The sequence below is a fragment of the Rhinopithecus roxellana genome, chromosome 8 (assembly GCF_007565055.1).
Source record: "Rhinopithecus roxellana isolate Shanxi Qingling chromosome 8, ASM756505v1, whole genome shotgun sequence".
Taxonomy (NCBI): domain Eukaryota; kingdom Metazoa; phylum Chordata; class Mammalia; order Primates; family Cercopithecidae; genus Rhinopithecus; species Rhinopithecus roxellana.
The window spans coordinates 111765983-111787442 of NC_044556.1; positions in this window are offsets into that span (position 1 = coordinate 111765983).

The window sequence follows — 21460 nt, forward strand, 5'->3', positions numbered from 1 at the left end:
TTCTTCCCCTGACCTGACACGTCCCTGCCCAGTTGTGTCTCTCACTGTTCACCTTTTGAGACACAAAATGGGTTGTTTATGCTGCTTCTGCATTTAGCTCAAAACGGGGCTTAAGAGTCAAATTTCTGGAGTCAGGCACCTGGGTTAAATCCTGCCCCATCAATTCCTAGCCAGGTGACCTCAGGCCTACATAACCTTTCTGTGCCTCGGTTTCCTCATCCAGAAAACAGGGATGGTGCTGTGTACCTCATTTGATGGCTGTGTGGGATTGAAGCTTCAGTCATTCGGTAAACCTATACCGAGTACCTCCTGTGCGTTTGTGAGGGCCAGGCAGCCTTCCAGGTGCTCAGGTACATCTGTGAACATACCTGGCTATTGGAGGAAGCAAAATCAGTAACATGACCTGCTCTCTTTGAGCTGTGCTACAGAAAAAAAGCAAAGTGGAGAGAAAAGGAAAGGGAGAGGCATCAGAAAGTCAGGAGTGCTGGGGAGGGGCTGGTAACAGTCATGGTATTAAAGAGGAGGGCAGGCAGGCCTTATTGTGAAAGTGGTATTTGAGATGAAGGAGTTGGTCAGAGTCCCTGTTTCCCACGTGGAGACCACCTTGACAGCAAAGGCCCTAAGGGGGAGTGCTGCAAAGCAAGGTGGTGGGTGAACGAGAGGAGAGGGATGGTGTAGAGCTGGGTGGGGGCACAGGAGCCTGTGGGGAAGGTGTTCGCCTCTGGACGCAGTGGACGAGGTGGGGTTGTATCACATGCCACGGGTGAAGCATCGGGAAGAGGACCCTGCACGTAAATCCTGCTCAAGGACCACGCCATCATCATGCCCAGTGTGTGCATGTATTCGGTTTGTATGAATATGATACTGCCAATCGTATCTGTTTTTTTTTTTTTTTTTTTTTTTTTTTTTGAGGCGGAGTCTCGCTCTGTCACCCGGACTGGAGTGCAGTGGCGGGATCTCAGCTCACTGCAAGCTCCGCCTCCCGGGTTTACGCCATTCTCCTGCCTCAGCCTCCCGAGTAGCTGGGACTGCAGGCGCCGCCACCTCACCCAGCTAGGTTTTTTGTATTTTTAGCAGAGATGGGGTTTCACTGTGTTAGCCAGGATAGTCTCGATCTCCTGACCTCGTGATCCGCCCGTCTCGGCCTCCCAAAGTGCTGGGATTACAGGCTTGAGCCACCGCGCCCGGCCACCAATCGTATCTGTTTTTATGAAATGTTTGCTTTGTGCCAATGATTCCATCCATGGGGAGATCGTAGAAGAACGATCCAAGGAGCTGGGAGGGGAATCAAATAATAAATCAGCGATTCTGCAATATAACGCCATTGGTGATAGGTGTCATGAAAGAAATAGAACATGGTGGGGAAGAGTGTGCTAGGGATGTTCAGGTAGGGCCTCTGTCAGGAGGTGACATTGGAGCGGAGAGCAGGTAGGGGGGCCCCTGAGCAGAGGTGTGTGGGAACAGTATTCCAGCAAAGGAAACAGCGTGTGCTTGCTCAGCTGGGCAGAGGAACAGTGAGAGAATGGTGAGGCTGGAACCAGGTCACCGGATTTTATAGTCATTAGAGAGTTTCAAGTAGGAGTGTGGCCTAATGGAATCTTGATTTTATCAAGATCACTGTGCAGAACAGATGCAGCAGAGTCCCTGTTAGGAATCGCTGTAGAGATCCAGGCAGGAGATGCTTGGTTCCTAGAGCTGGCTGGTGGAGGCACAGCTGGTGAACAGTAGCCCAATCCAGGCTCTGTTGAAGGCATGCTGCCGGTGTTAGAGGAGTGAGGAATGGCTGTGACTGGGGCTGAAACTGGGTGACTGAACGGGCCCTCTAGAGATGGCAGATGCAAGGAAGCAGGTTTCCAGGAAGGGGTTGGGTTTGGGGTTGAGTTGGTGGATTTGGGACTTGCTAGTTTTCAGATGCCCAGGAGACAAGTGGGGATGACCCTCTGGGACAGAAAGCTGTGGCTGGAGGTGGAAATCTGGAGTCGCAGTGTGTAGCAGGAGTTGGGACAAGAGGGTTGAGTGTGTTTTGAGAAGCAGCCCCAGGGAGGGCAGACCCTGTGAAATGCCAGCCCTGGACCCTGGGAGCCCAAGGGGTTAGTGGAGGAGAAGGGAGAGAAGGGGAAGTAGGAGGAGGAAAGTGAGAGGGAGGACGAGGGCAAGCGAAGGGGGTTAGGGAGAGCTGCTACCGCCTTGAGAGAGAAGGAAAATTGCAGGTGTGGAGCCCTGGAATCCAAGTGAGCACCTGTGTTTCGAGGAGAGAAAGAGGTCAGGGCGATAAATCCAGCCCCAAGAGCGAATCCGATGAGCAAAGTACACTGCCCATTGAATCTAGTAGAGAGGCCCCTGAGCAGAGCAGACAGTGGAGTTCCTGGGCTAGGGTACTTTCTGGAGGAGAAGGGAGATGACAGAGTGGACACAGCCCCGTGGAGAAAAATGGTCTCATCTTAAAGATGGGAGAAATTGCAGTGCATCGCCTGGAGGAGGGGGGGCTGGCACCCAGGGCCCGTGGGGAGCCAGAAGGCAGGGAAGGCTGCGTCTGGACCTGAGGCAGGTCCACAGGATCTGGGCAGGGAGAGCCTGGGGCAGGCTTCTTCCAACTTTGCCAACACTCCAGTAAAGTACGGAGCAAGCGTGACATTTTATTTTATGAGCCAACTTGGCTAGCTGAGGTACTCAGTTTTTGTTCAAACACCAGTCTGGCTGTTTCTGTGAGGCTGTTTTTTAGATGTGATTAATAGTTAAATCTGTAGACTTGGAATGCAGCGGGTTACCCTCAATAGCATGGGCGGGCTTCGTCCAGTCTGTCAAAGGCCGTAAGAGCAGAGACTGCGGTCTCCCGAGGAAGGAATTCCCCCTGCGGCGTGCCTTCCGACTTGCTACAGCCTCGGCTCTTTCTGGATCTGCAGCCTGCCCTGCAGCTTTTGGACTTGCAAGCCAATCAGTTCCTTAAAAGAAAACACTCTCTCTCTCATCTCTCTTTTGATCTCTAGCTCTATATCTCCCACCCCTTCCCTCCCCCGACTCCACATGCTATTTGTTCCGTTTCTCTGGAGAACCCTGACTGCTTCACAGGGCCCTCAAGTGACAGGGAGAAAGGGCTGAAATGTGAGAGCAAGGAAGAGGGTGTGAGGCGGCCATCTCGCAGTGGGGAAAGGCGAACGGACAAGAGCAAAGGGAAGCGTGAATTATGTATGACCTGCACAGTGAGGTGCGCGCAGGGAGATGTGATGATGTATGACCTGCCCAGTGAAGCGGGCGCAGGGAGATGTGATGATGTATAAACCTGCCCAGTGAGGCGGGCGCAGGGAGATGTGATGATGTATAAACCTGCCCAGTGAGGCGGGCGCAGGGAGATGTGATGATGTATACCCTGCCCAGTGAGGCGGCGCAGGGAGATGTGATGATGTATAAACCTGCCCAGTGAGGCGGGCGCAGGGAGATGTGATGATGTATAAACCTGCCCAGTGAGGCGGGCGCAGGGAGATGTGATGATGTATACCTGCCCAGTGAGGCGCGCGCAGGGAGATGTGATGATGTATAACCTGCCCAGTGAGGCGCGCAGGGAGATGTGATGATGTATACCTGCCAGTGAGGCGGCGCAGGGAGATGTGATGATGTATACCTGCCAGTGAGGCGGGCGCAGGGAGATGTGATGATGTATACCTGCCCAGTGAGGCGGGCGCAGGGAGATGTGATGATGTATAAACCTGCCAGTGAGGCGGGCAGGGAGATGTGATGATGTATAAACCTGCCCAGTGAGGCGGCGCAGGGAGATGTGATGATGTATAAACCTGCCCAGTGAGGCGGGCGCAGGGAGATGTGATGATGTAAACCTGCCCAGTGAGGCGGGCGCAGGGAGATGTGATGATGTATACCTGCCCAGTGAGGCGGCGCAGGGAGATGTGATGATGTATAACCTGCCCAGTGAGGCGGGCGCAGGGAGATGTGATGATGTATACCTGCCCAGTGAGGCGGCGCAGGGAGATGTGATGATGTATACCTGCCCAGTGAGGCGGCGCAGGGAGATGTGATGATGTATACCTGCCCCCAGTGAGGCGCGCAGGGAGATGTGATGATGTATACCTGCCCAGTGAGGCGGCGCAGGGAGATGTGATGATGTATACCTGCCCAGTGAGGCGGGCGCAGGGAGATGTGATGATGTATGACCTGCCCAGTGAGGCGGGCGCAGGGAGATGTGATGATGTATAAACCTGCCCAGTGAGGCGGGCGCAGGGAGATGTGATGATGTATAAACCTGCCCAGTGAGGCGGGCGCAGGGAGATGTGATGATGTATAAACCTGCCCAGTGAGGCGGGCGCAGGGAGATGTGATGATGTATGACCTGCCCAGTGAGGCGCGCGCAGGGAGATGTGATGATGTATGACCTGCCCAGTGAGGCGGGCGCAGGGAGATGTGATGATGTATAAACCTGCCCAGTGAGGCGGGCGCAGGGAGATGTGATGATGTATACCTGCCCAGTGAGGCGGCGCAGGGAGATGTGATGATGTATAAACCTGCCCAGTGAGGCGGGCAGGGAGATGTGATGATGTATAAACCTGCCCAGTGAGGCGGCGCAGGGAGATGTGATGATGTATACCTGCCCAGTGAGGCGGGCGCAGGGAGATGTGATGATGTATACCTGCCCAGTGAGGCGCGCAGGGAGATGTGATGATGTATACCTGCCCAGTGAGGCGGGCGCAGGGAGATGTGATGATGTATACCTGCCCAGTGAGGCGGGCGCAGGGAGATGTGATGATGTATACCTGCCCAGTGAGGCGGCGCAGGGAGATGTGATGATGTATACCTGCCCAGTGAGGCGGGCGCAGGGAGATGTGATGATGTATGACCTGCCCAGTGAGGCGGCGCAGGGAGATGTGATGATGTATGACCTGCCCAGTGAGGCGGCGCAGGGAGATGTGATGATGTATGACCTGCCCAGTGAGGCCGCGCGCAGGGAGATGTGATGATGTATGACCTGCCCAGTGAGGCCGCGCGCAGGGAGATGTGATGATGTATGACCTGCCCAGTGAGGCCGCGCGCAGGGAGATGTGATGATGTATGACCTGCCCAGTGAGGCGCGCGCAGGGAGCTGTGATGATGTATGACCTGCCCAGTGAAGGGTGCTCAGGGAGCTGTGATGATGTATGACCTGCACAGTGAAGTGTGCACAGGGAGATGTGATGCGCCACAGAAAGCCCAGTGCTTTGCGTGAATTATGTATAAACCTGCACAGTGAGGTGCACAGGGAGATGTGATGATGTATGACCTGCCAGTGAGGTGCGCACATGGGATGTGGATGATGTATGACCTGCACAGTGAGGTGCCCAACGGGAGATGTGATGATGTATGACCTGCACAGTGAGGTGCGCACAAGGGAGATGTGATGATGTATGACCTGCCAGTGAGGTGCTCACAGGGAAGATGTGATGATGTTGACCTGTAAATGAGGTGCGCACAGGGAGAATGTGGATGATGTATGACCTGCACAGTGAGCGCGACAGGAGATGTGAGATGTATGACCTGCACAGTGGAAGCGCGCACAAGGGAGATGTGATGATGTATGACCTGCACAGTGAAGTGTGCACAGGAGATTGTGATGCGGCCACCGAAAGCCAAGTGCTTTTGGCGTGAATTATGTAATGACCTGCTCAGTGAAGTTTGCACAGGGAGATGTGATTTCGGCCAACAACCGAAGCCCATTGCTTTGCGTGAATTATGTATGACCTGCACAGTGAAGTGTGCACAGGGAGATGTGATGCGCCACAGAAAGCCCAGTGCTTTGCGTGAATTATGTATAAACCTGCACAGTGAGGTGTGCACAGGGAGATGTGATGATGTATGACCTGCACAGTGAGGTGCGCACAGGGAGATGTGATGATGTATGACCTGCACAGTGAGGTGCGCACAGGGAGATGTGATGATGTATGACCTGCACAGTGAGGTGTGCACAGGGAGATGTGATGATGTATGACCTGCACAGTGAGGTGTGCACAGGGAGATGTGATGATGTATGACCTGTACAGTGAGGTGCGCACAGGGAGATGTGATGATGTATGACCTGCACAGTGAAGCGCGCACAGGGAGATGTGATGATGTATGACCTGCACAGTGAAGCGCGCACAGGGAGATGTGATGATGTATGACCTGCACAGTGAAGTGTGCACAGGGAGATGTGATGCGCCACCGAAAGCCCAGTGCTTTGCGTGAATTATGTATGACCTGCTCAGTGAAGTGTGCACAGGGAGATGTGATGCGCCACCGAAAGCCCAGTGCTTTGCGTGAATTATGTATGACCTGCACAGTGAAGTGTGCACAGGGAGATGTGATGCGCCACCGAAAGCCCAGTGCTTTGCGTGAATTATGTATAAACCTGCACAGTGAAGTGCGCACAGGGAGATGTGATGCGCCACCGAAAGCCCAGTGCTTTGCGTGAATTATGTATGACCTGCACAGTGAAGTGCGCACAGGGAGATGTGATGCGCCACCGAAAGCCCAGTGCTTTGCGTGAATTATGTATGACCTGCACAGTGAAGTGCGCACAGGGAGATGTGATGCGCCACCGAAAACCCAGTGCTTTGCGTGAATTATGTATAAACCTGCACAGTGAAGTGCGCACAGGGAGATGTGATGCGCCACCGAAAGCCCAGTGCTTTGCGTGAATTATGTATAAACCTGCACAGTGAAGTGCGCACAGGGAGATGTGATGCGCCACCGAAAGCCCAGTGCTTTGCGTGAATTATGTATGACCTGCACAGTGAAGCGCGCACAGGGAGATGTGATGCGCCACCGAAAGCCCAGTGCTTTGCGTGAATTATGTATGACCTGCACAGTGAAGCGCGCACAGGGAGATGTGATGCGCCACCGAAAGCCCAGTGCTTTGCGTGAATTATGTATGACCTGCACAGTGAAGCGCGCACAGGGAGATGTGATGCGCCACCGAAAGCCCAGTGCTTTGCGTGAATTATGTATGACCTGCACAGTGAAGCGCGCACAGGGAGATGTGATGCGCCACCGAAAGCCCAGTGCTTTGCGTGAATTATGTATGACCTGCACAGTGAAGCGCGCACAGGGAGATGTGATGCGCCACCGAAAGCCCAGTGCTTTACGTGAATTATGTATGACCTGCACAGTGAAGCGCGCACAGGGAGATGTGATGCGCCACCGAAAGCCCAGTGCTTTACGTGAATTATGTATAAACCTGCACAGTGAAGCGCGCACAGGGAGATGTGATGCGCCACCGAAAGCCCAGTGCTTTACGTGAATTATGTATGACCTGCACAGTGAAGCGCGCACAGGGAGATGTGATGCGCCACCGAAAGCCCAGTGCTTTACGTGAATTATGTATAAACCTGCACAGTGAAGTGCGCACAGGGAGATGTGATGCGCCACCGAAAGCCCAGTGCTTTACGTGAATTATGTATAACCTGCACAGTGAAGCGCGCACAGGGAGATGTGATGCGCCACCGAAAGCCCAGTGCTTTACGTGAATTATGTATGACCTGCACAGTGAAGCGCGCACAGGGAGATGTGATGCGCCACCGAAAGCCCAGTGCTTTACGTGAATTATGTATGACCTGCACAGTGAAGCGCGCACAGGGAGATGTGATGCGCCACCGAAAGCCCAGTGCTTTACGTGAATTATGTATGACCTGCACAGTGAAGCGCGCACAGGGAGATGTGATGCGCCACCGAAAGCCCAGTGCTTTGCGTGAATTATGTATGACCTGCACAGTGAAGTGTGCACAGGGAGATGTGATGCGCCACCGAAAGCCCAGTGCTTTGCGTGAATTATGTATGACCTGCACAGTGAAGTGTGCACAGGGAGATGTGATGCGCCACCGAAAGCCCAGTGCTTTGCGTGAATTATGTATGACCTGCACAGTGAAGTGTGCACAGGGAGATGTGATGCGCCACCGAAAGCCCAGTGCTTTGCGTGAATTATGTATGACCTGCACAGTGAAGTGTGCACAGGGAGATGTGATGCGCCACCGAAAGCCCAGTGCTTTGCGTGAATTATGTATGACCTGCACAGTGAAGTGTGCACAGGGAGATGTGATTCGCCACCGAAAGCCCAGTGCTTTGCGGGTGGGCAGCCATTCCACTGTGACATCGACCCCTGCAGAGGAGGGCGTCATTCCACATAATGTGCTTGTAGACCGATGACAAATACAGGTGTGCAAATAGGTGAAGCCCCATCACCAGACCAACTGCACCTGCCTCCTCTGGGAGCTGTCAGAACCCACAGGCCCCAACCACAGCTTGTGTGGCTAACCAGGCACCAGGGACTTGCATGCTTTTGGCAGTGCAAGAAGCTCTGTGGTAAGCTGGGTATAGTAGACACTCAATAGACTGTGGCTCTAGGAACAGTAGTGCTGGTTCTTACTGTGTTAGTCACAGACTTCTAGGGTGCATGGACAGCAAGGCATTAATCTGGTCCCTTGTTGTGGCCTGTGGAAATGGGTCAGTGAGAAGCTGTTCAGTGAAACAGCTTTGTGTGATGACATTTTCTCACTATAGAGGCCTCCCAGCTGTCGCAGAGGCCTGTTCATCTGTTTTTTTTTTTTTGAAAGCAAAAACACTTTGAGATTTGCAGGTGGACTGACATAACCCACTCTCAGGGGCTCCAGTGAAAGTACCTCTGAAAATGGCCAAGTTGTCACTAAAGAGATGACATCTTTTTCCTTGAAATCAGCATTGGATGCTACAGTCAAGAAAATAAAACAAAGACCCCAAACATTGGTATTTGGAGCTATTCTTGAGCATTGGGTTGTTCATGCTTATTCAGCCAGACCATCAGGGACGAGCTTGTGCCTCAACAAATTCAGATTTGCTGAAATGACCAGATTTATTGTCTTGATGCAGTGAGCTGGGGGCGGTGGGCGGGGGGGGGGGGGGGGGCACAGCATTCAGAGGAGGCTGGAACATGGCTTGATAAGGGGAGAAGTATTTTTGTGAGGTTTGGCTCCAGATGGTGGGGGGAGGGGGAGGGGAGGAGGAGGATGATGTCAGGTGTGATATAAGTATGGGAGTAAGTCTCCCTCGTGAGATCTTTAACAATCACTCCCAAGTGGCTGCAGCAATTACAGTCCAAGAATGATATGAAATTACAGGATTTATGATGCTCCAAGGTCCTGGAGGGGGCGGCACCGCATGCGTGCAGAGGCCGTGTTGGAGGAGAGCTAAGGGCCCAGGCTCCGCAGTGCAGGTGGAGGGTTGAGAAAGAGAGAACCTGTGGGCTAGTACCTGTGTCAGGGGTCAGGGTGGGGCACACAAGCAGAAGGTATGAGGGGATTTTACTGGTGCATTGGAATGTCACTGGGTCACAGTCAGGGGAAGGCAAGAAGGGGACCTGGAGGCGGAGACCAGGCTTATCACACCAGTGTGCCTAGTTGCTTGGGGGACTCACCGCCTGTGTGTGATGTCAAGGTATGAAGTTTTAATAATGGATAATGTGTCAGGGAAGTGGGAGTCACATCTGCACTGGTTGTTGTTTAGAGGTGGGCTCAGGAGAAGTAGGGGTTCACTAAGGGTGATGGGCTGTCAGGAGGCAAGGATGCCTTAGTCATTGCGTTCCCCCAGTCATAAATGAGTGTAGCAAGTGGGTCTAAGGGCGTTCTTGGTTAGAAAGCAGGAGTCTGTCTGTCAAGTGGGTGTTGTGGCGTTTCAAAGCTTCGGCAAGACCTTGGGGAAAAGCATGTGTCCTGTGAATGCACGGTGGGTTACTCTGTCTCCTTAGTCTGATGAAAGCCAGGGCTGCCTGTTCTCTTTTCTCAGTCCTTGCAGATCTTGCAGATTTTCTCACGTTCGCTCCTGGAGAGGTTTTGTCTTGTTTTGTTTTTGTTGTTGTTGTTTTTTGTTGTTGTTGTTTTGAGATGGAGTCTCGTTCTGTCGCCAGGCTGGAGTGCAGGGTGCCATCTCGGCCCGCTGCAACCTCCGCCTCCTGGGTTCAAGTGATTCTCCTGCCTCAGCCTCCTGAGTAGCTGGGATTACAGGTGTGTGCCACCACGCCTGGCTAATTTTTGTATTTTTAGTAGAGACAGGGTATCACCATGTTGGTCAGGCTGGTCTTGAACTCCTGACCTCGTGATCCGCCTGCCTCAGCCTCCCAAAGTGCTGGAATTACAGGTGTGAGCCACCGTGCCCAGCCTGGAGAGATTTTGACTCTCTTAGGAGGAAAACACCCTGATCGTTACAGTTCTGCAGATGTTTCCATGAATGTGAGTTTGATCTTTTGTGATCGTCTTTGCTGTCTGCTCCTTAAATGGGTTGAATCCCAGGATCCTGGAATTTCAGGAGAGAAACTGATGTTCAGAGAAAGAGAATAGTGGGACCCAGTGTTACAGGGGTATGTGTGTGTGTCTGAGCGAGGGAGGGATGGGGAAGTAGACTTTGTACAGAATATGTTCAGCATTTGCTAGGTATATTATCTGCGTTGTATTGCTTAATTTTCACCACCATCCCAGGAAGTTGGAGCCCTGAGTAGAGTTTGGACTCTGCCTTCCAGAAAAGAAGGGTTTGCTGCAGGCCTTAAATGGGGTGATTGGTTCTTGGGCGAGTAAATGCAGACCCTCGGTATTGTAGGACAGTGTTTCAGTCGATCTAGTAAAGGAGGAAAACATCCTTACTCACATTTCTGGAATTTTATGTCCAGCTATTCCTTGTATGCCATGTCACTTAGGAAAATTTAAAAAGTATCTGGCCGGGCATGGTGGCTCACGCATGCCTGTAATCCCAGCACTTTGGGAGACCAAGGCAGGAGGATCACTTGAGTCCAGAAGTTTGAGACCATCCGAAGCAACATAGCAAGAACCCATCTCCGCAAAAAATTCAAAAATTAGGCCGGGCGCGGTGGCTCAAGCCTGTAATCCCAGCACTTTGGGAGGCCGAGATGGGCGGATCACGAGGTCAGGAGATCGAGACCATCCTGGCTAACACGGTGAAACCCCGTCTCTACTAAAAATACAAAAACTAGCCGGGCGAGGTGGCAGGCGCCTGTAGTCCCAGCTACTCGGGAGGCTGAGGCAGGAGAATGGCGTAAACCCGGGAGGCGGAGCTTGCAGTGAGCTGAGATCCGGCCACTGCACTCCAGTCCGGGCGACAGAGCGAGACTCCGCCTCAAAAAAAAAAAAAAAAAAAAAAAGAAAAAATTCAAAAATTAGCTGGGCAGAGTGGCATACACTTGTAATCTCAGCTACTCAGGAGGCTGAAGCCGGAAGATCGCTTGAGCCAAGGAGTTGAGCTATGATTGTGCCACTGCACTCCAGCCTAGGCAACAGAGCGAGACCCTGTCTCAAACAAAACATGTAACTATCAATTCTGTTCAGCTTCTTGCCACCTTACTCTTTCCATAGCATTTTCTGAAATTCAAGTCATCTCTGACAACTCTGCATTTCTCTCCTCACATCTAGTATTTGCCAATTGATAAAAAGTCTGGGAGCCTCAATGCATCTTAGATTTATTTTTGTCTGTGCAATCCCACTTAGAAACCCTAACCCATATCCTGATTTCACCTCATAGCACAGACCTCATCCTGGATCCCATACCCTGATGTGTGTCCTGATTCCAGCTCAGAGCACAGACCTCATCTTGGATCCCATACCCTGTTATGTGTCCTGATTCCAGCTCAGAGCACAGACCTCATCCTGGATCCCATACCCTGCTATGTGTCCTGGTTCCATCTCAGAGCACAGACTTCTTCCTGACCTCAGCATCTCTCTCCAGCCTGCTCACTAAGGTGCAGTTTAAGCCATGCTGTCCCTACCCTGGGTATTTTCCTTCTGTCAGACCCACGTACAGGCAAATTCTGTTTCTGCCCCCTTGCTATGTGTGTTGCTTAAGTGGTGGGAGGTGATGGGTTAATTTTTCCATTCATAAACTGTTGATACACCTGGTCCAAATGGATAGAACAAAATCTGGCACTTAAATAGCCAGCGCAGAGTTCGAGATACTTAGCAGGTTCTTGCTCATCACAGTCCTTCTTCCTCCTCTATTAGCTGCATATAAACTTTTAAACTTTATAGTATTTGACGTTTCTCATTTTATTGTGTCTTAATCTGCCCTTCTGCCACTGAACACTGTAATAATTAATTTTCGGTGTCAACTTGACTGGGCTAAGGGATGACCTGATAGCTGGTAAAACAATAACTCCAGGTGTGTCTGCACAGTGTTTCCCAAAGAGACTGGCATTTGAATCAGACTGAGTAATGAAAATTTGCCCTCACTGATGTGGGCCGGCATTATCCAATCTGTTGAACGCCCAGAGAGAGTGAAAAGGCAGATGAAGGAGGAATTCTCTTTTCTTCTTGAGCTGGAGCACCCACCTTCTCCTGGCGTTAGACACTGGGGCTCCAGGTTCTTGCAGCTTCATACTCTGACAGTGGTCCCCCAGTTTCGTAGGCCTTCAGCCTTGGACTGAGAGTTACACCAATAGCTTCCCTGTTTCTCCAGCCTGCAGATTGCATATCATAAGGCTTCTCAGTCTCTATAATCATTCAAGCCAGTTTCCATAATGAATACCATCTTCATCTATCTGTTTCCATCTGTATCCTGCTGGTTCTGTTTCTCTGAAGAACCCTAATGCAGACGCCACCTGCCAGTTATTTGTGCTCCCACATGAAGTATTCTGAATTCCTCTCCACCTCCAAACATTCCAAGTACTTTCTCTAAGTCTTTTATTTTATTTATTTATTTCTCTGAGACAGGATCTCTGTTGCCTAGGCTGGAGTGCAGTGGCACAGTCACAGCTCACTGTAGCCTCTACATCCTGGACTCAAGCAGTCCTCCCACCTCAGCCTCTCAAGTAGCTGGGACTACAGGCATGTGCCACCACGCCCTGCTAAATTGTTAAATTTTTTGTAGAGGCAGTCTCACTATGTTGCTCAGGTTGGTGTCGAACTCTTGGGCTCGAGGCATCCTCTCACCTTGGCCTCTCAAAGTCTTGGGATTATAGGTATGAGCCACCATGCCAGGCCACTAAATCTTTTTTTTTTTTTTTTTTTTTTTTTTTTTTGAGACGGAGTCTCACTCTGTCGCCCGGGCTGGAGTGCAGTGGCCAGTTCTCAGCTCACTGCAAGCTCCGCCTCCCGGGTTTATGCCATTCTCCTGCCTCAGCCTCCGGAGTAGCTGGGACTACAGGCGCCCGCCACCTCGCCCGGCGAGTTTTTTGTATTTTTTAGTAGAGACGGGGTTTCACCGTGTTAGCCAGGATGGTCTCGATCTCCTGACCTCGTGATCCGCCCGTCTTGGCCTCCCAAAGTGCTGGGATTACAGGCTTGAGCCACCGCGCCCGGCCACTAAATCTTATAATCATAGCATGATCTGTTGCAGGAATTCTTCAGCACTCTGTAGCTACTGTTTTTTTTTTTTTTTTTAACTTTGCTAGTTGTCTTCTGTCCCTGTTCCTTCAGGCCCAGTTCACTGCATGTGCAAATAGGGGTGGCAGGGAGAGTCCTTGGGTAAAATTGTGTCCCCTAACAAGGTTTGTGTCCTAACTTTTGGTTCCTGAAAATGTGAATTAATTTGGAAATAGAATATTTGCAGATGTCATCAAGTTAAGATGATACTGAATAAAGGTCATCATGAGTTAGAGTAGGCCCAACATCCAGTGACAGGTGTCCCTATAAGGCCATGTGAGATGATAGAGACGGAGACTGGAGGGATGTGTACAAGGTCAGGAGCACCACGGATGGCTGTCATTCACCAGAGTCTAGGAGGAGGCAAGGAGGGATCCATTCTCAGAGCCTTTGGAGACAGCATGGCCCTGCAGATGCCTTGATTTCTGACTCTTTTGTTTCAGGCCACTCAGTTCATGGCAATCATGACAGCAGCCCTGGGAAATAAACAGAGGCTTGTACCCACCCACCCTCTGACACCCACTGACTTGACCGACAGTCTTAGGAAACTTGCTGCCATCCTATATGCTTGTTTTATAATGATTGTTACCAGACTGTACACATTGAATATTTTTGCTTGTTTTATAATGTTACCAGACTGTTCACATTAAATATCTTATAAACAAATCTGAAATGCTGCATTGAGACTTGAAACTTGTCACCTTCAGCTTTACCCACCAACACTTTTTTTTTTTTTGAGATGGAGTCTCACTCTGTCGCCCAGGCTGGAGTGCAGTGGCGCGATCTCGGCTCCCTGCATCCTCCGCCTGCCGGATTCAAGCGATTCCCCTGCCTCAGCCTCCTGAGTAGCTGGGACCATAGGCGCCTGCCACCATGCCCGGCTAATTTTTTGTATTTTTAGTAGAGACAGGGGTTTCACCGTGCTGGCCAGGCTGGTCTCAAACTCCTGACCTTGTGATCCACCCACCTCAGCCTCCCAAAGTGCTGGGATTACAGGCGTGAGCCACCATGCCTGGCTCACTTTTTTTTTGAAACGAAGTCTTGCCACATTGCCCAGGCAATCTTGAACTCCTAGGCCCATGTGATTTTCCCAAGTAGCCAGGATTACAGGCACACACCCCCATGACCAGCTTTTCCCCTGCCTTTTAGTTCCCACACCTCACTGGTTAAAATTTACAATGTCCCCCAACTCCGATCCATCAGCTTTTTTGAATTCTGGTTGCCTTTTGTTGAGTTGTCTCCTGGAATATCGAGATAATTGCCAACAGACCTTAGGGCCTTTATTTCTTTCCCTCTGAGTTAATTCAACTTGGCATTTACTGGGTATCAAATCAGACAGCAGCCTCACTCAAGCGTGAGCAAGTGGGGCTTATTCTGGATGACCTGGAAACCCCACGGGTGCAATCGGAAGATGAAATAAGTGAGACTGACAGTAATGCAAAGAGGTGGGCGGCCACCTCCCAGGGAGAGGAACAAAATGCCTCCCTGGTAAGTCTCCCCTCCCACCACCAAGACAGTGTAGCAGCCAAGGGAACTGCCCTCTGAAGGTTTGCTGAAAAATCAACTGACAAAATTCAGATGAATAGGAGAAAAGGCATACAGATTATTCGATCATAGTTCTAAATGACTCAGAAGCCTTCAGAATGAAGACCAAAAGACACAGGGAAAAGCCATCTATTTTTTTATTTTTATTTTTTGAGATGGAGTCTCGCTTTGTCGCCCACTGCAACCTCCACCTCCCGGGTTCAAGCGATTCTCCTGCCTCAGCCTCCTGAGTAGCTGGGATTACAGGTATGCGCCGCGATGCCCAGCTGATTTTTGTATTTTTAGTAGAGATGGGAGTTTCACCATGTTGGTCAGGCTGGTCTCGAACTCCTAACCTGTTGATCTGCCTGCCTCAGCCTCCCAAAGTGCTGGGATTACAGGCGAGAGCCACCATGCCCGGTGGAAAACTGTCTATTTTTATGCTGAGGTTCAACAAAGTGTAGATAGCAGCACAGAGAAATGACTGGGGAAAAGGGCATCATCTAAGGCTAACAGGCCGAGTGGGGAAACCCAGCAGGGCACCTGCTTAGATTCTTCCTGGCTTTCCCGTGCAGCATTTCTTCTGGCTATGGGGCAGGCCCTCTATGGGATGGTGGCTGGGGGTCTTATGACCTACAGTCCAAAAAGGTAGGTCAGATTATTTATTTATGGTCACTTTTTATACAGAAAGGTGGGGGGAAGTTAGATTAATATTTTTAGGTATAATGGCTGGCTTTAGGGAAAAGGGATTCTGGTTTCACTTTGGAGAAGAATTCTAGTTTCTATTATTGGCCTCAGGGGAAAACGAGGGGCCAGAGACAGGAAGGCAGGAAAAGGTCTCAGAGAAAATTTGCTTCTGAGGCTGCTACTGAGGTCTTCATTTTGGGGTATCATCTTCTGAACTCCAAGAACAAGAAGCTTCTTTCCCTACAGAGGTGTTCACAGCCAGGAGGGGCAGCCTGCAGGTGACTAGGGCACAGTGCATTTGGAGAAGAACCAGCAGGAAAATCAGCAGGCCCACATTAGCTCTGGACTTCCCTGCCCTGTCATCAGCCAGGGATGGCTCCAAGGGGGCATCTTTTAGGTTTGTTTCAGGCTTATTGGGGATTCACCAGCTTAAAAGAAAGAGGGAAGGGCACCCTGGAGACCTACACAAAGGTGGGGCCTCTTTTTTTTTTTTTTTTTTTTTTTTTTGAGACAGAGCCTCACTCTGTTGCCCAGGCTGGAGTGTGGTGGTACGATCAGCTCATGGCAACCTCTGCCTCCCGGGTGCAAGCAATTCTCATTCCTCACCCTCCCAAGTAGCTGGAATTACAGGCATGCACCACCATGCCCGGCTAATTTTTGTAATTTTAGTAGAGATGGGGTTTTGCCGTGTTGGCCAGGCTGATCTCAAACTCCTGGCCTCAAGCAATCTGCCCACCTGGACCTCCCAAAGTGCTGGGATGACAGGCATGAGCGACCACGCCCGGCCAAGCCTCTTGAAAACACTATTTGGAGGGAACTGTGTGACAGACTTGGAGATAAGACCTGGAGGCCCCCCGGGTACACCAAGCTAAAGAATTTGGATTTTACTCTGCAGGCTGGAGTTTATGATTTTTTGCCTGCATCCCCAAGAAAGGCATGTGCTCTGATAATTCCTGCTCTATTCTGTTAGAAGAAGGCAGGACTAGGCCGGTGTGGTGACTCCCACCTGTAATCCCAGCACTTTGGATCACCTGAGGTCAGGAGTTGGAGACCAGCCTGGCCAACATGGTGAAGCGCTGTCTCTACTAAAAATACAGAAAATTATTTGGGCGAGGTGTCAGATCGCTGTAATCCCAGCAACTTGGGAGGCTGAGACAGTAGAATCCTTTGAACCTGGGAGACGGAGGTTGCAGTGAGCCGAGATCGCACCACTGTACTCCAGCCTGGGCAACAAGAGGGAAACTTCATATCAAAAAAAAAAAAATAGGCAGAACTGCTATTGACAAAGATTTTCTGAACCAAACTCTACTCATGCTCCTGAACTCTTCTCAAGCCCTGATTTTTGGGCTTCTGTGTTTATCTCTGCATTGTTTAATCCTGCTAGGTCAGGTTAGCCAGAATCCTGCACTATTGATACTGATCACCCTTGATATCTAATTGAGTTCCTCATTCTCCATCATGCCTCTGGTGATGTGGTATCTGATCACCGTGATATCTGATCAGGTTCCTTGTCCTCCATCGTCCCCTAGGTAATGTCTGATCACCATGGCCTGCCTTTAGCAAGAGTCCTGTTAGGTCCATTTAGCCAGAATCCCTGCACCCGTGGGGTTTCTTCTTAGTAATTTTCCGCTGGCCCCCACCCTGCTCCTTGGCTATAAATTTCCACCTTTATTTGTGTTCAGAGTTGAGCCAATCTCTCTTCCCCACTGTAAAACACTGTTGTGGTGGTCCCTATACTTATCTCGATTGGCCGCCTGAATAAAGTCTGCCTAACTGTTCTTTAATCAGTAGCATCATAATTTTTTCATAAACACTGTCACATGTTATAATGGGTCTTTCAAGACAACAAAGTGGGCCAGGCATGGTGGCTCACCCCTGAATCCCAGCCTTGGGAGGTTAAGGCGGGCAGATCATTTGAGCCCAGGAGTTAAAGACCAGGATAGGCAAATCTCTACAAAAAACAAATAACTTAATAAAACAATTAAGTAGGCATGGTGGCTCACACCCAGATTCCCAGCTACTCCAGAGGATTTTTTTTTTTTTTTCTTGAGACAGAGTCTTGCTCCGTCACCCAGGGTGGAGTGTAGTGGCACCATCTTGGCTCACTGCAACCTCTGCTTCCCGACCTCAAGCAATTCTCCTGCCGCAGCCTCCTGAGTAGCTGGGACTACAGGTGTGTGTCTCCATGTCCGGCTAATTTTTGTATTTTTAGTAGACATGGGATTTCACCATGTTGGCCAGGCTGGTTTCGAACTGCTGACCTCAAGTGATACCCCTGCCTCAGCCTCCCAAAGTGCTGGGATTACAGGCGTGAGCCACTGCGTCTGGCCTCGAAAAGACTGTTTGAACTCAGGAAGTCAAGGCTGCAGCGAGCTGTGATTGTACCACTGCATCTAGCCTGGGCAATAGTGAACATCCTGTCTCTGAAAACAAACGAAAAAGACAACAAGGTGTTAGTGAAAGGTTCTCGTCAGGCTAAGGGCATCTTAACGGGTAGCAGGGTTCAGTTAGCATATCTGAGAAGGACAAACTGTAGCCCCAAGGCCAGGAGAGAGAAGCGCAGGTCTCTGGTTCACTGGCCAAATGACAAGAAAAGATGACGCCACAAGTGGAAAAGTGCACACTTGACCTTGTGATGGTTAGATCATGTTCTTTAAAATACTGTACAAAATTAGCTTTGGGTTATAACTATAAGGTGTATATAAAACATAAATGAGCCAGGTGTGGTGGCATCACACCTATAATCCCAGCACTTTGGGAGGTTAAGGCAGGAGGATTGCTTGAGGCCAGGAGTTTCAGGTCAGTCAGGGAGACTGTATCAATAAACATTAAAAAACAAAAAACAAAAAACCAGCCAGGCACAATGGCACCTGGCTGAGCCTGAGTTTGAGACTGCAGCGAGCTATGACCCCACCACTGCACTCCAGCTGGGCCACAGAGCAAGACACTGGCTTTTTTTTTCTTTTCTCTTTTTTTAAAGAAAGAAAAATGAGGCCGGGCGCGGTGGCTCAAGCCTGTAATCCCAGCACTTTGGGAGGCCGAGACGGGCGGATCACGAGGTCAGGAGATCAAGACCATCCTGGCTAACACAGTGAAACCCCGTCTCTACTAAAAAATACAAAGAACTAGCCGGGCTAGGTGGCAGGCGCCTGTAGTCCCAGCTACTCAGGAGGCTGAGGCAGGAGAATGGCGGGAACCCGGGGGGCGGAGCTTGCAGTGAGCTGAGATCTGGCCACTGCACTCCAGCCTGGGCGACAGAGCGAAACTCGTCTCAAAAAAAAAAAAAAAAAGAAAAAGAAAAATGAATTTTATGTTTAGATTCGATTCCCGTCTTCAAGATACCTCATTATGTATTTGTAAACATTCCAAAATTTTAAAAAAATCCAATATCCAAAATCCAAACCACCACTGCTCCCAAGCATTTCAGATAAGGGATAGATACTCAACCTGTACCACAGACGGGGTGACATGAGCAAACATTTATTTCTGGAGGCTTAGACGTCCCAAATCAAGGTGCTGGTATAATCAAATGGTGGAGATCCCCTCCCTGGTTCATAGAGGGCTATCTTTCTATGGTGGGGGTGGGTAGAGCTCTCTGGGGTCTCTTTTATAAGGGCACTAATTCCATTTATGAGTGCTCCATCTTCATGACCTATCACCTCCCAAAGCCCCACTTCCTAATGCCATCACAGTGGGGTTAAGATCTCAACATAGGAATCTAGGGGGACATAAACATTCATTCCAGTTATGTCCCCCTAGATTCATATGTTTGGACCGGGCGTGGTGGCTCACACCTGTAATCCCAGCATTTTGGGAGGCCTATGTGGGAGGATCACTTGAGTTCATGAGTTGCAGACCAGCCTGGGCAATATAGGGAGACCCCGTCTCTACAAAAAAATATAATAAAAACTATTATCCTGGCGTGGTGGTGTGGCTTATGGTCCCAGCTACTTGGGAGGCTGGGGCATGAGAATCGCTTGAACCCGGGAGGCAGAGGTTGCAGTGAGCCGAGACCGCACCACTCTATTCCAGCCTGGACAACAGAGCGAGACCCTGTCTCAAAAGACAAAAGCAAAAAGTTACTTTGCATGCTCATTTATTGTGTGTTGAATTAGAATTTACTTTCATCCTTCGTGTAGCTTTCAGAAATCTGTGTCTCACCTTCATCAGTCTACTTGATAATTTCTTTTAAAAGTTTTTTCCCTCACTCCTATGTAACTGCCCCATCAGCAAATTCTGAGAATTCTGGGGCCTCTGAGAAGTCCTCAGAAATTATCCGGTATCCTATTATCTAATTGAGTTGATAGGCCAGGAAAGAGGAAGGACCCAGAGCGCTGGAAGAATTTCGGGGCCACAGTCCTTGGTTCTCACTCCCAGTTTCGGGTCTCTTTGTACCGGGGACTGGTGCAAGACTGTCTAGAATTCCAGAGCCTTCTCGTTCGGGTCAGACGTCCATGCTCTCCAGCACCCCTCCTCCCCAGCCCTCTCCAGGGGCCCCCGGCCTCGCACGGTTCCCCCTCCCCGGCCTCCACCTCCCCAGTAAGTGCAAGCAGCTTTCCGGGGCAGGCGGCTGCCCTACAACTGGTGCTTGCGGGGAAGTGGAGAGGAGGGGCCGCTGGCTGGAGCGGGGGTCTCCAAGGTGGGCCTGGGGCCCGGCGGGCTCCGGGGCGCTGAGCTCATCCCGCCACGCCCTACACGCACCCGCGCAGAAATGGCGGAGGTGGGGTTGAGGCGCGCAGGCTCCTCTCCGCCAGGCTGGGCCGCCGCGGACGCCGGCGTCCCCATCGCCGCTCTGCAGCTTTGGCTCAGGAAGACCCGCGGCCCTGGCTCCCTTGCAGGGGTGCAGCTGGGGGCTCACCCAGTTCCCGGCGTAAATGAATGGTGAGGCCTAGAGGTGAACGTTTATCTCCACATTACTGTGCAGATCATTCAAATCGGGAATAACCAGAACCTCAGTCTTCCTGTTTCTAGGGCGGAAAGTTGCTGGTATAAAATTTAAAGTAAATAAGTTTTCTAGAGGACCTCCTTTAAGGGGAAATTGGTATATTCACCCCTCAGTTGTCCCAGTGCTTTGTTTGTGTCAGAATTTTTTTTTTTTTTTTTTTTTTTTTTTTTTTTTGAGACGGAGTCTCGCTCTGTCGCCCAGGCTGGAGTGCAGTGGCACGATCTCGGCTCACTGCAACCTCCACCTCCTGGGTTCAAGCGGTTCTTCTGCCTCAGCCTCACGAGTAGCTGGGACTACAGGTGCCTGCCACCACACCCAGCCAATTTTTAGTAGATTACGGGGTTTCGCCATATTGGCCAGGTTGATCTCGAACTCCTGACCTCCTGATCCGTGCGCCTCGGCCTCCCGTAGTGCTGGGATTACAGGAGTGAGCCACCACGCCCGGCCGAGTGTATTGCTTTTATCTGGGAAATAACCCACAGACGTATTTCTGAAGGAGGGCTTTTCACATCTGCCAGCAGGAATCGTGAGGGGAGCATCCGCCCATCAGAAACCACTGCTTGCTTTAGCACAGCCCTTACCTCCAACCGTTTTACGGGCTCTCCTTTTTGAGGAAAGGAGACATCCTTCTCTAGTAATAGTTTTGGTTGGGAGATCCAGCAGGAGGTAGATACGTTACAGGAAAGGGGTCCCGATCCAGACCCCAGAGAGGGTTCTTGGATCTCAGGCAAGGGCAAGTCGACAATGCAAAGCAAAAGCAAGTTTGTTTGTTTGTTTGTTTTATTTTTTATTTTTTATTTTTTATTTTTTTTTTATTTTTTATTTTTTTTTTTTTGAGACGGAGTCTCGCTCTGTCGCCCGGGCTGGAGTGCAGTGGCCGGATCTCAGCTCACTGCAAGCTCCGCCTCCCGGGTTTACGCCATTCTCCTGCCTCAGCCTCCCGAGTAGCTGGGAC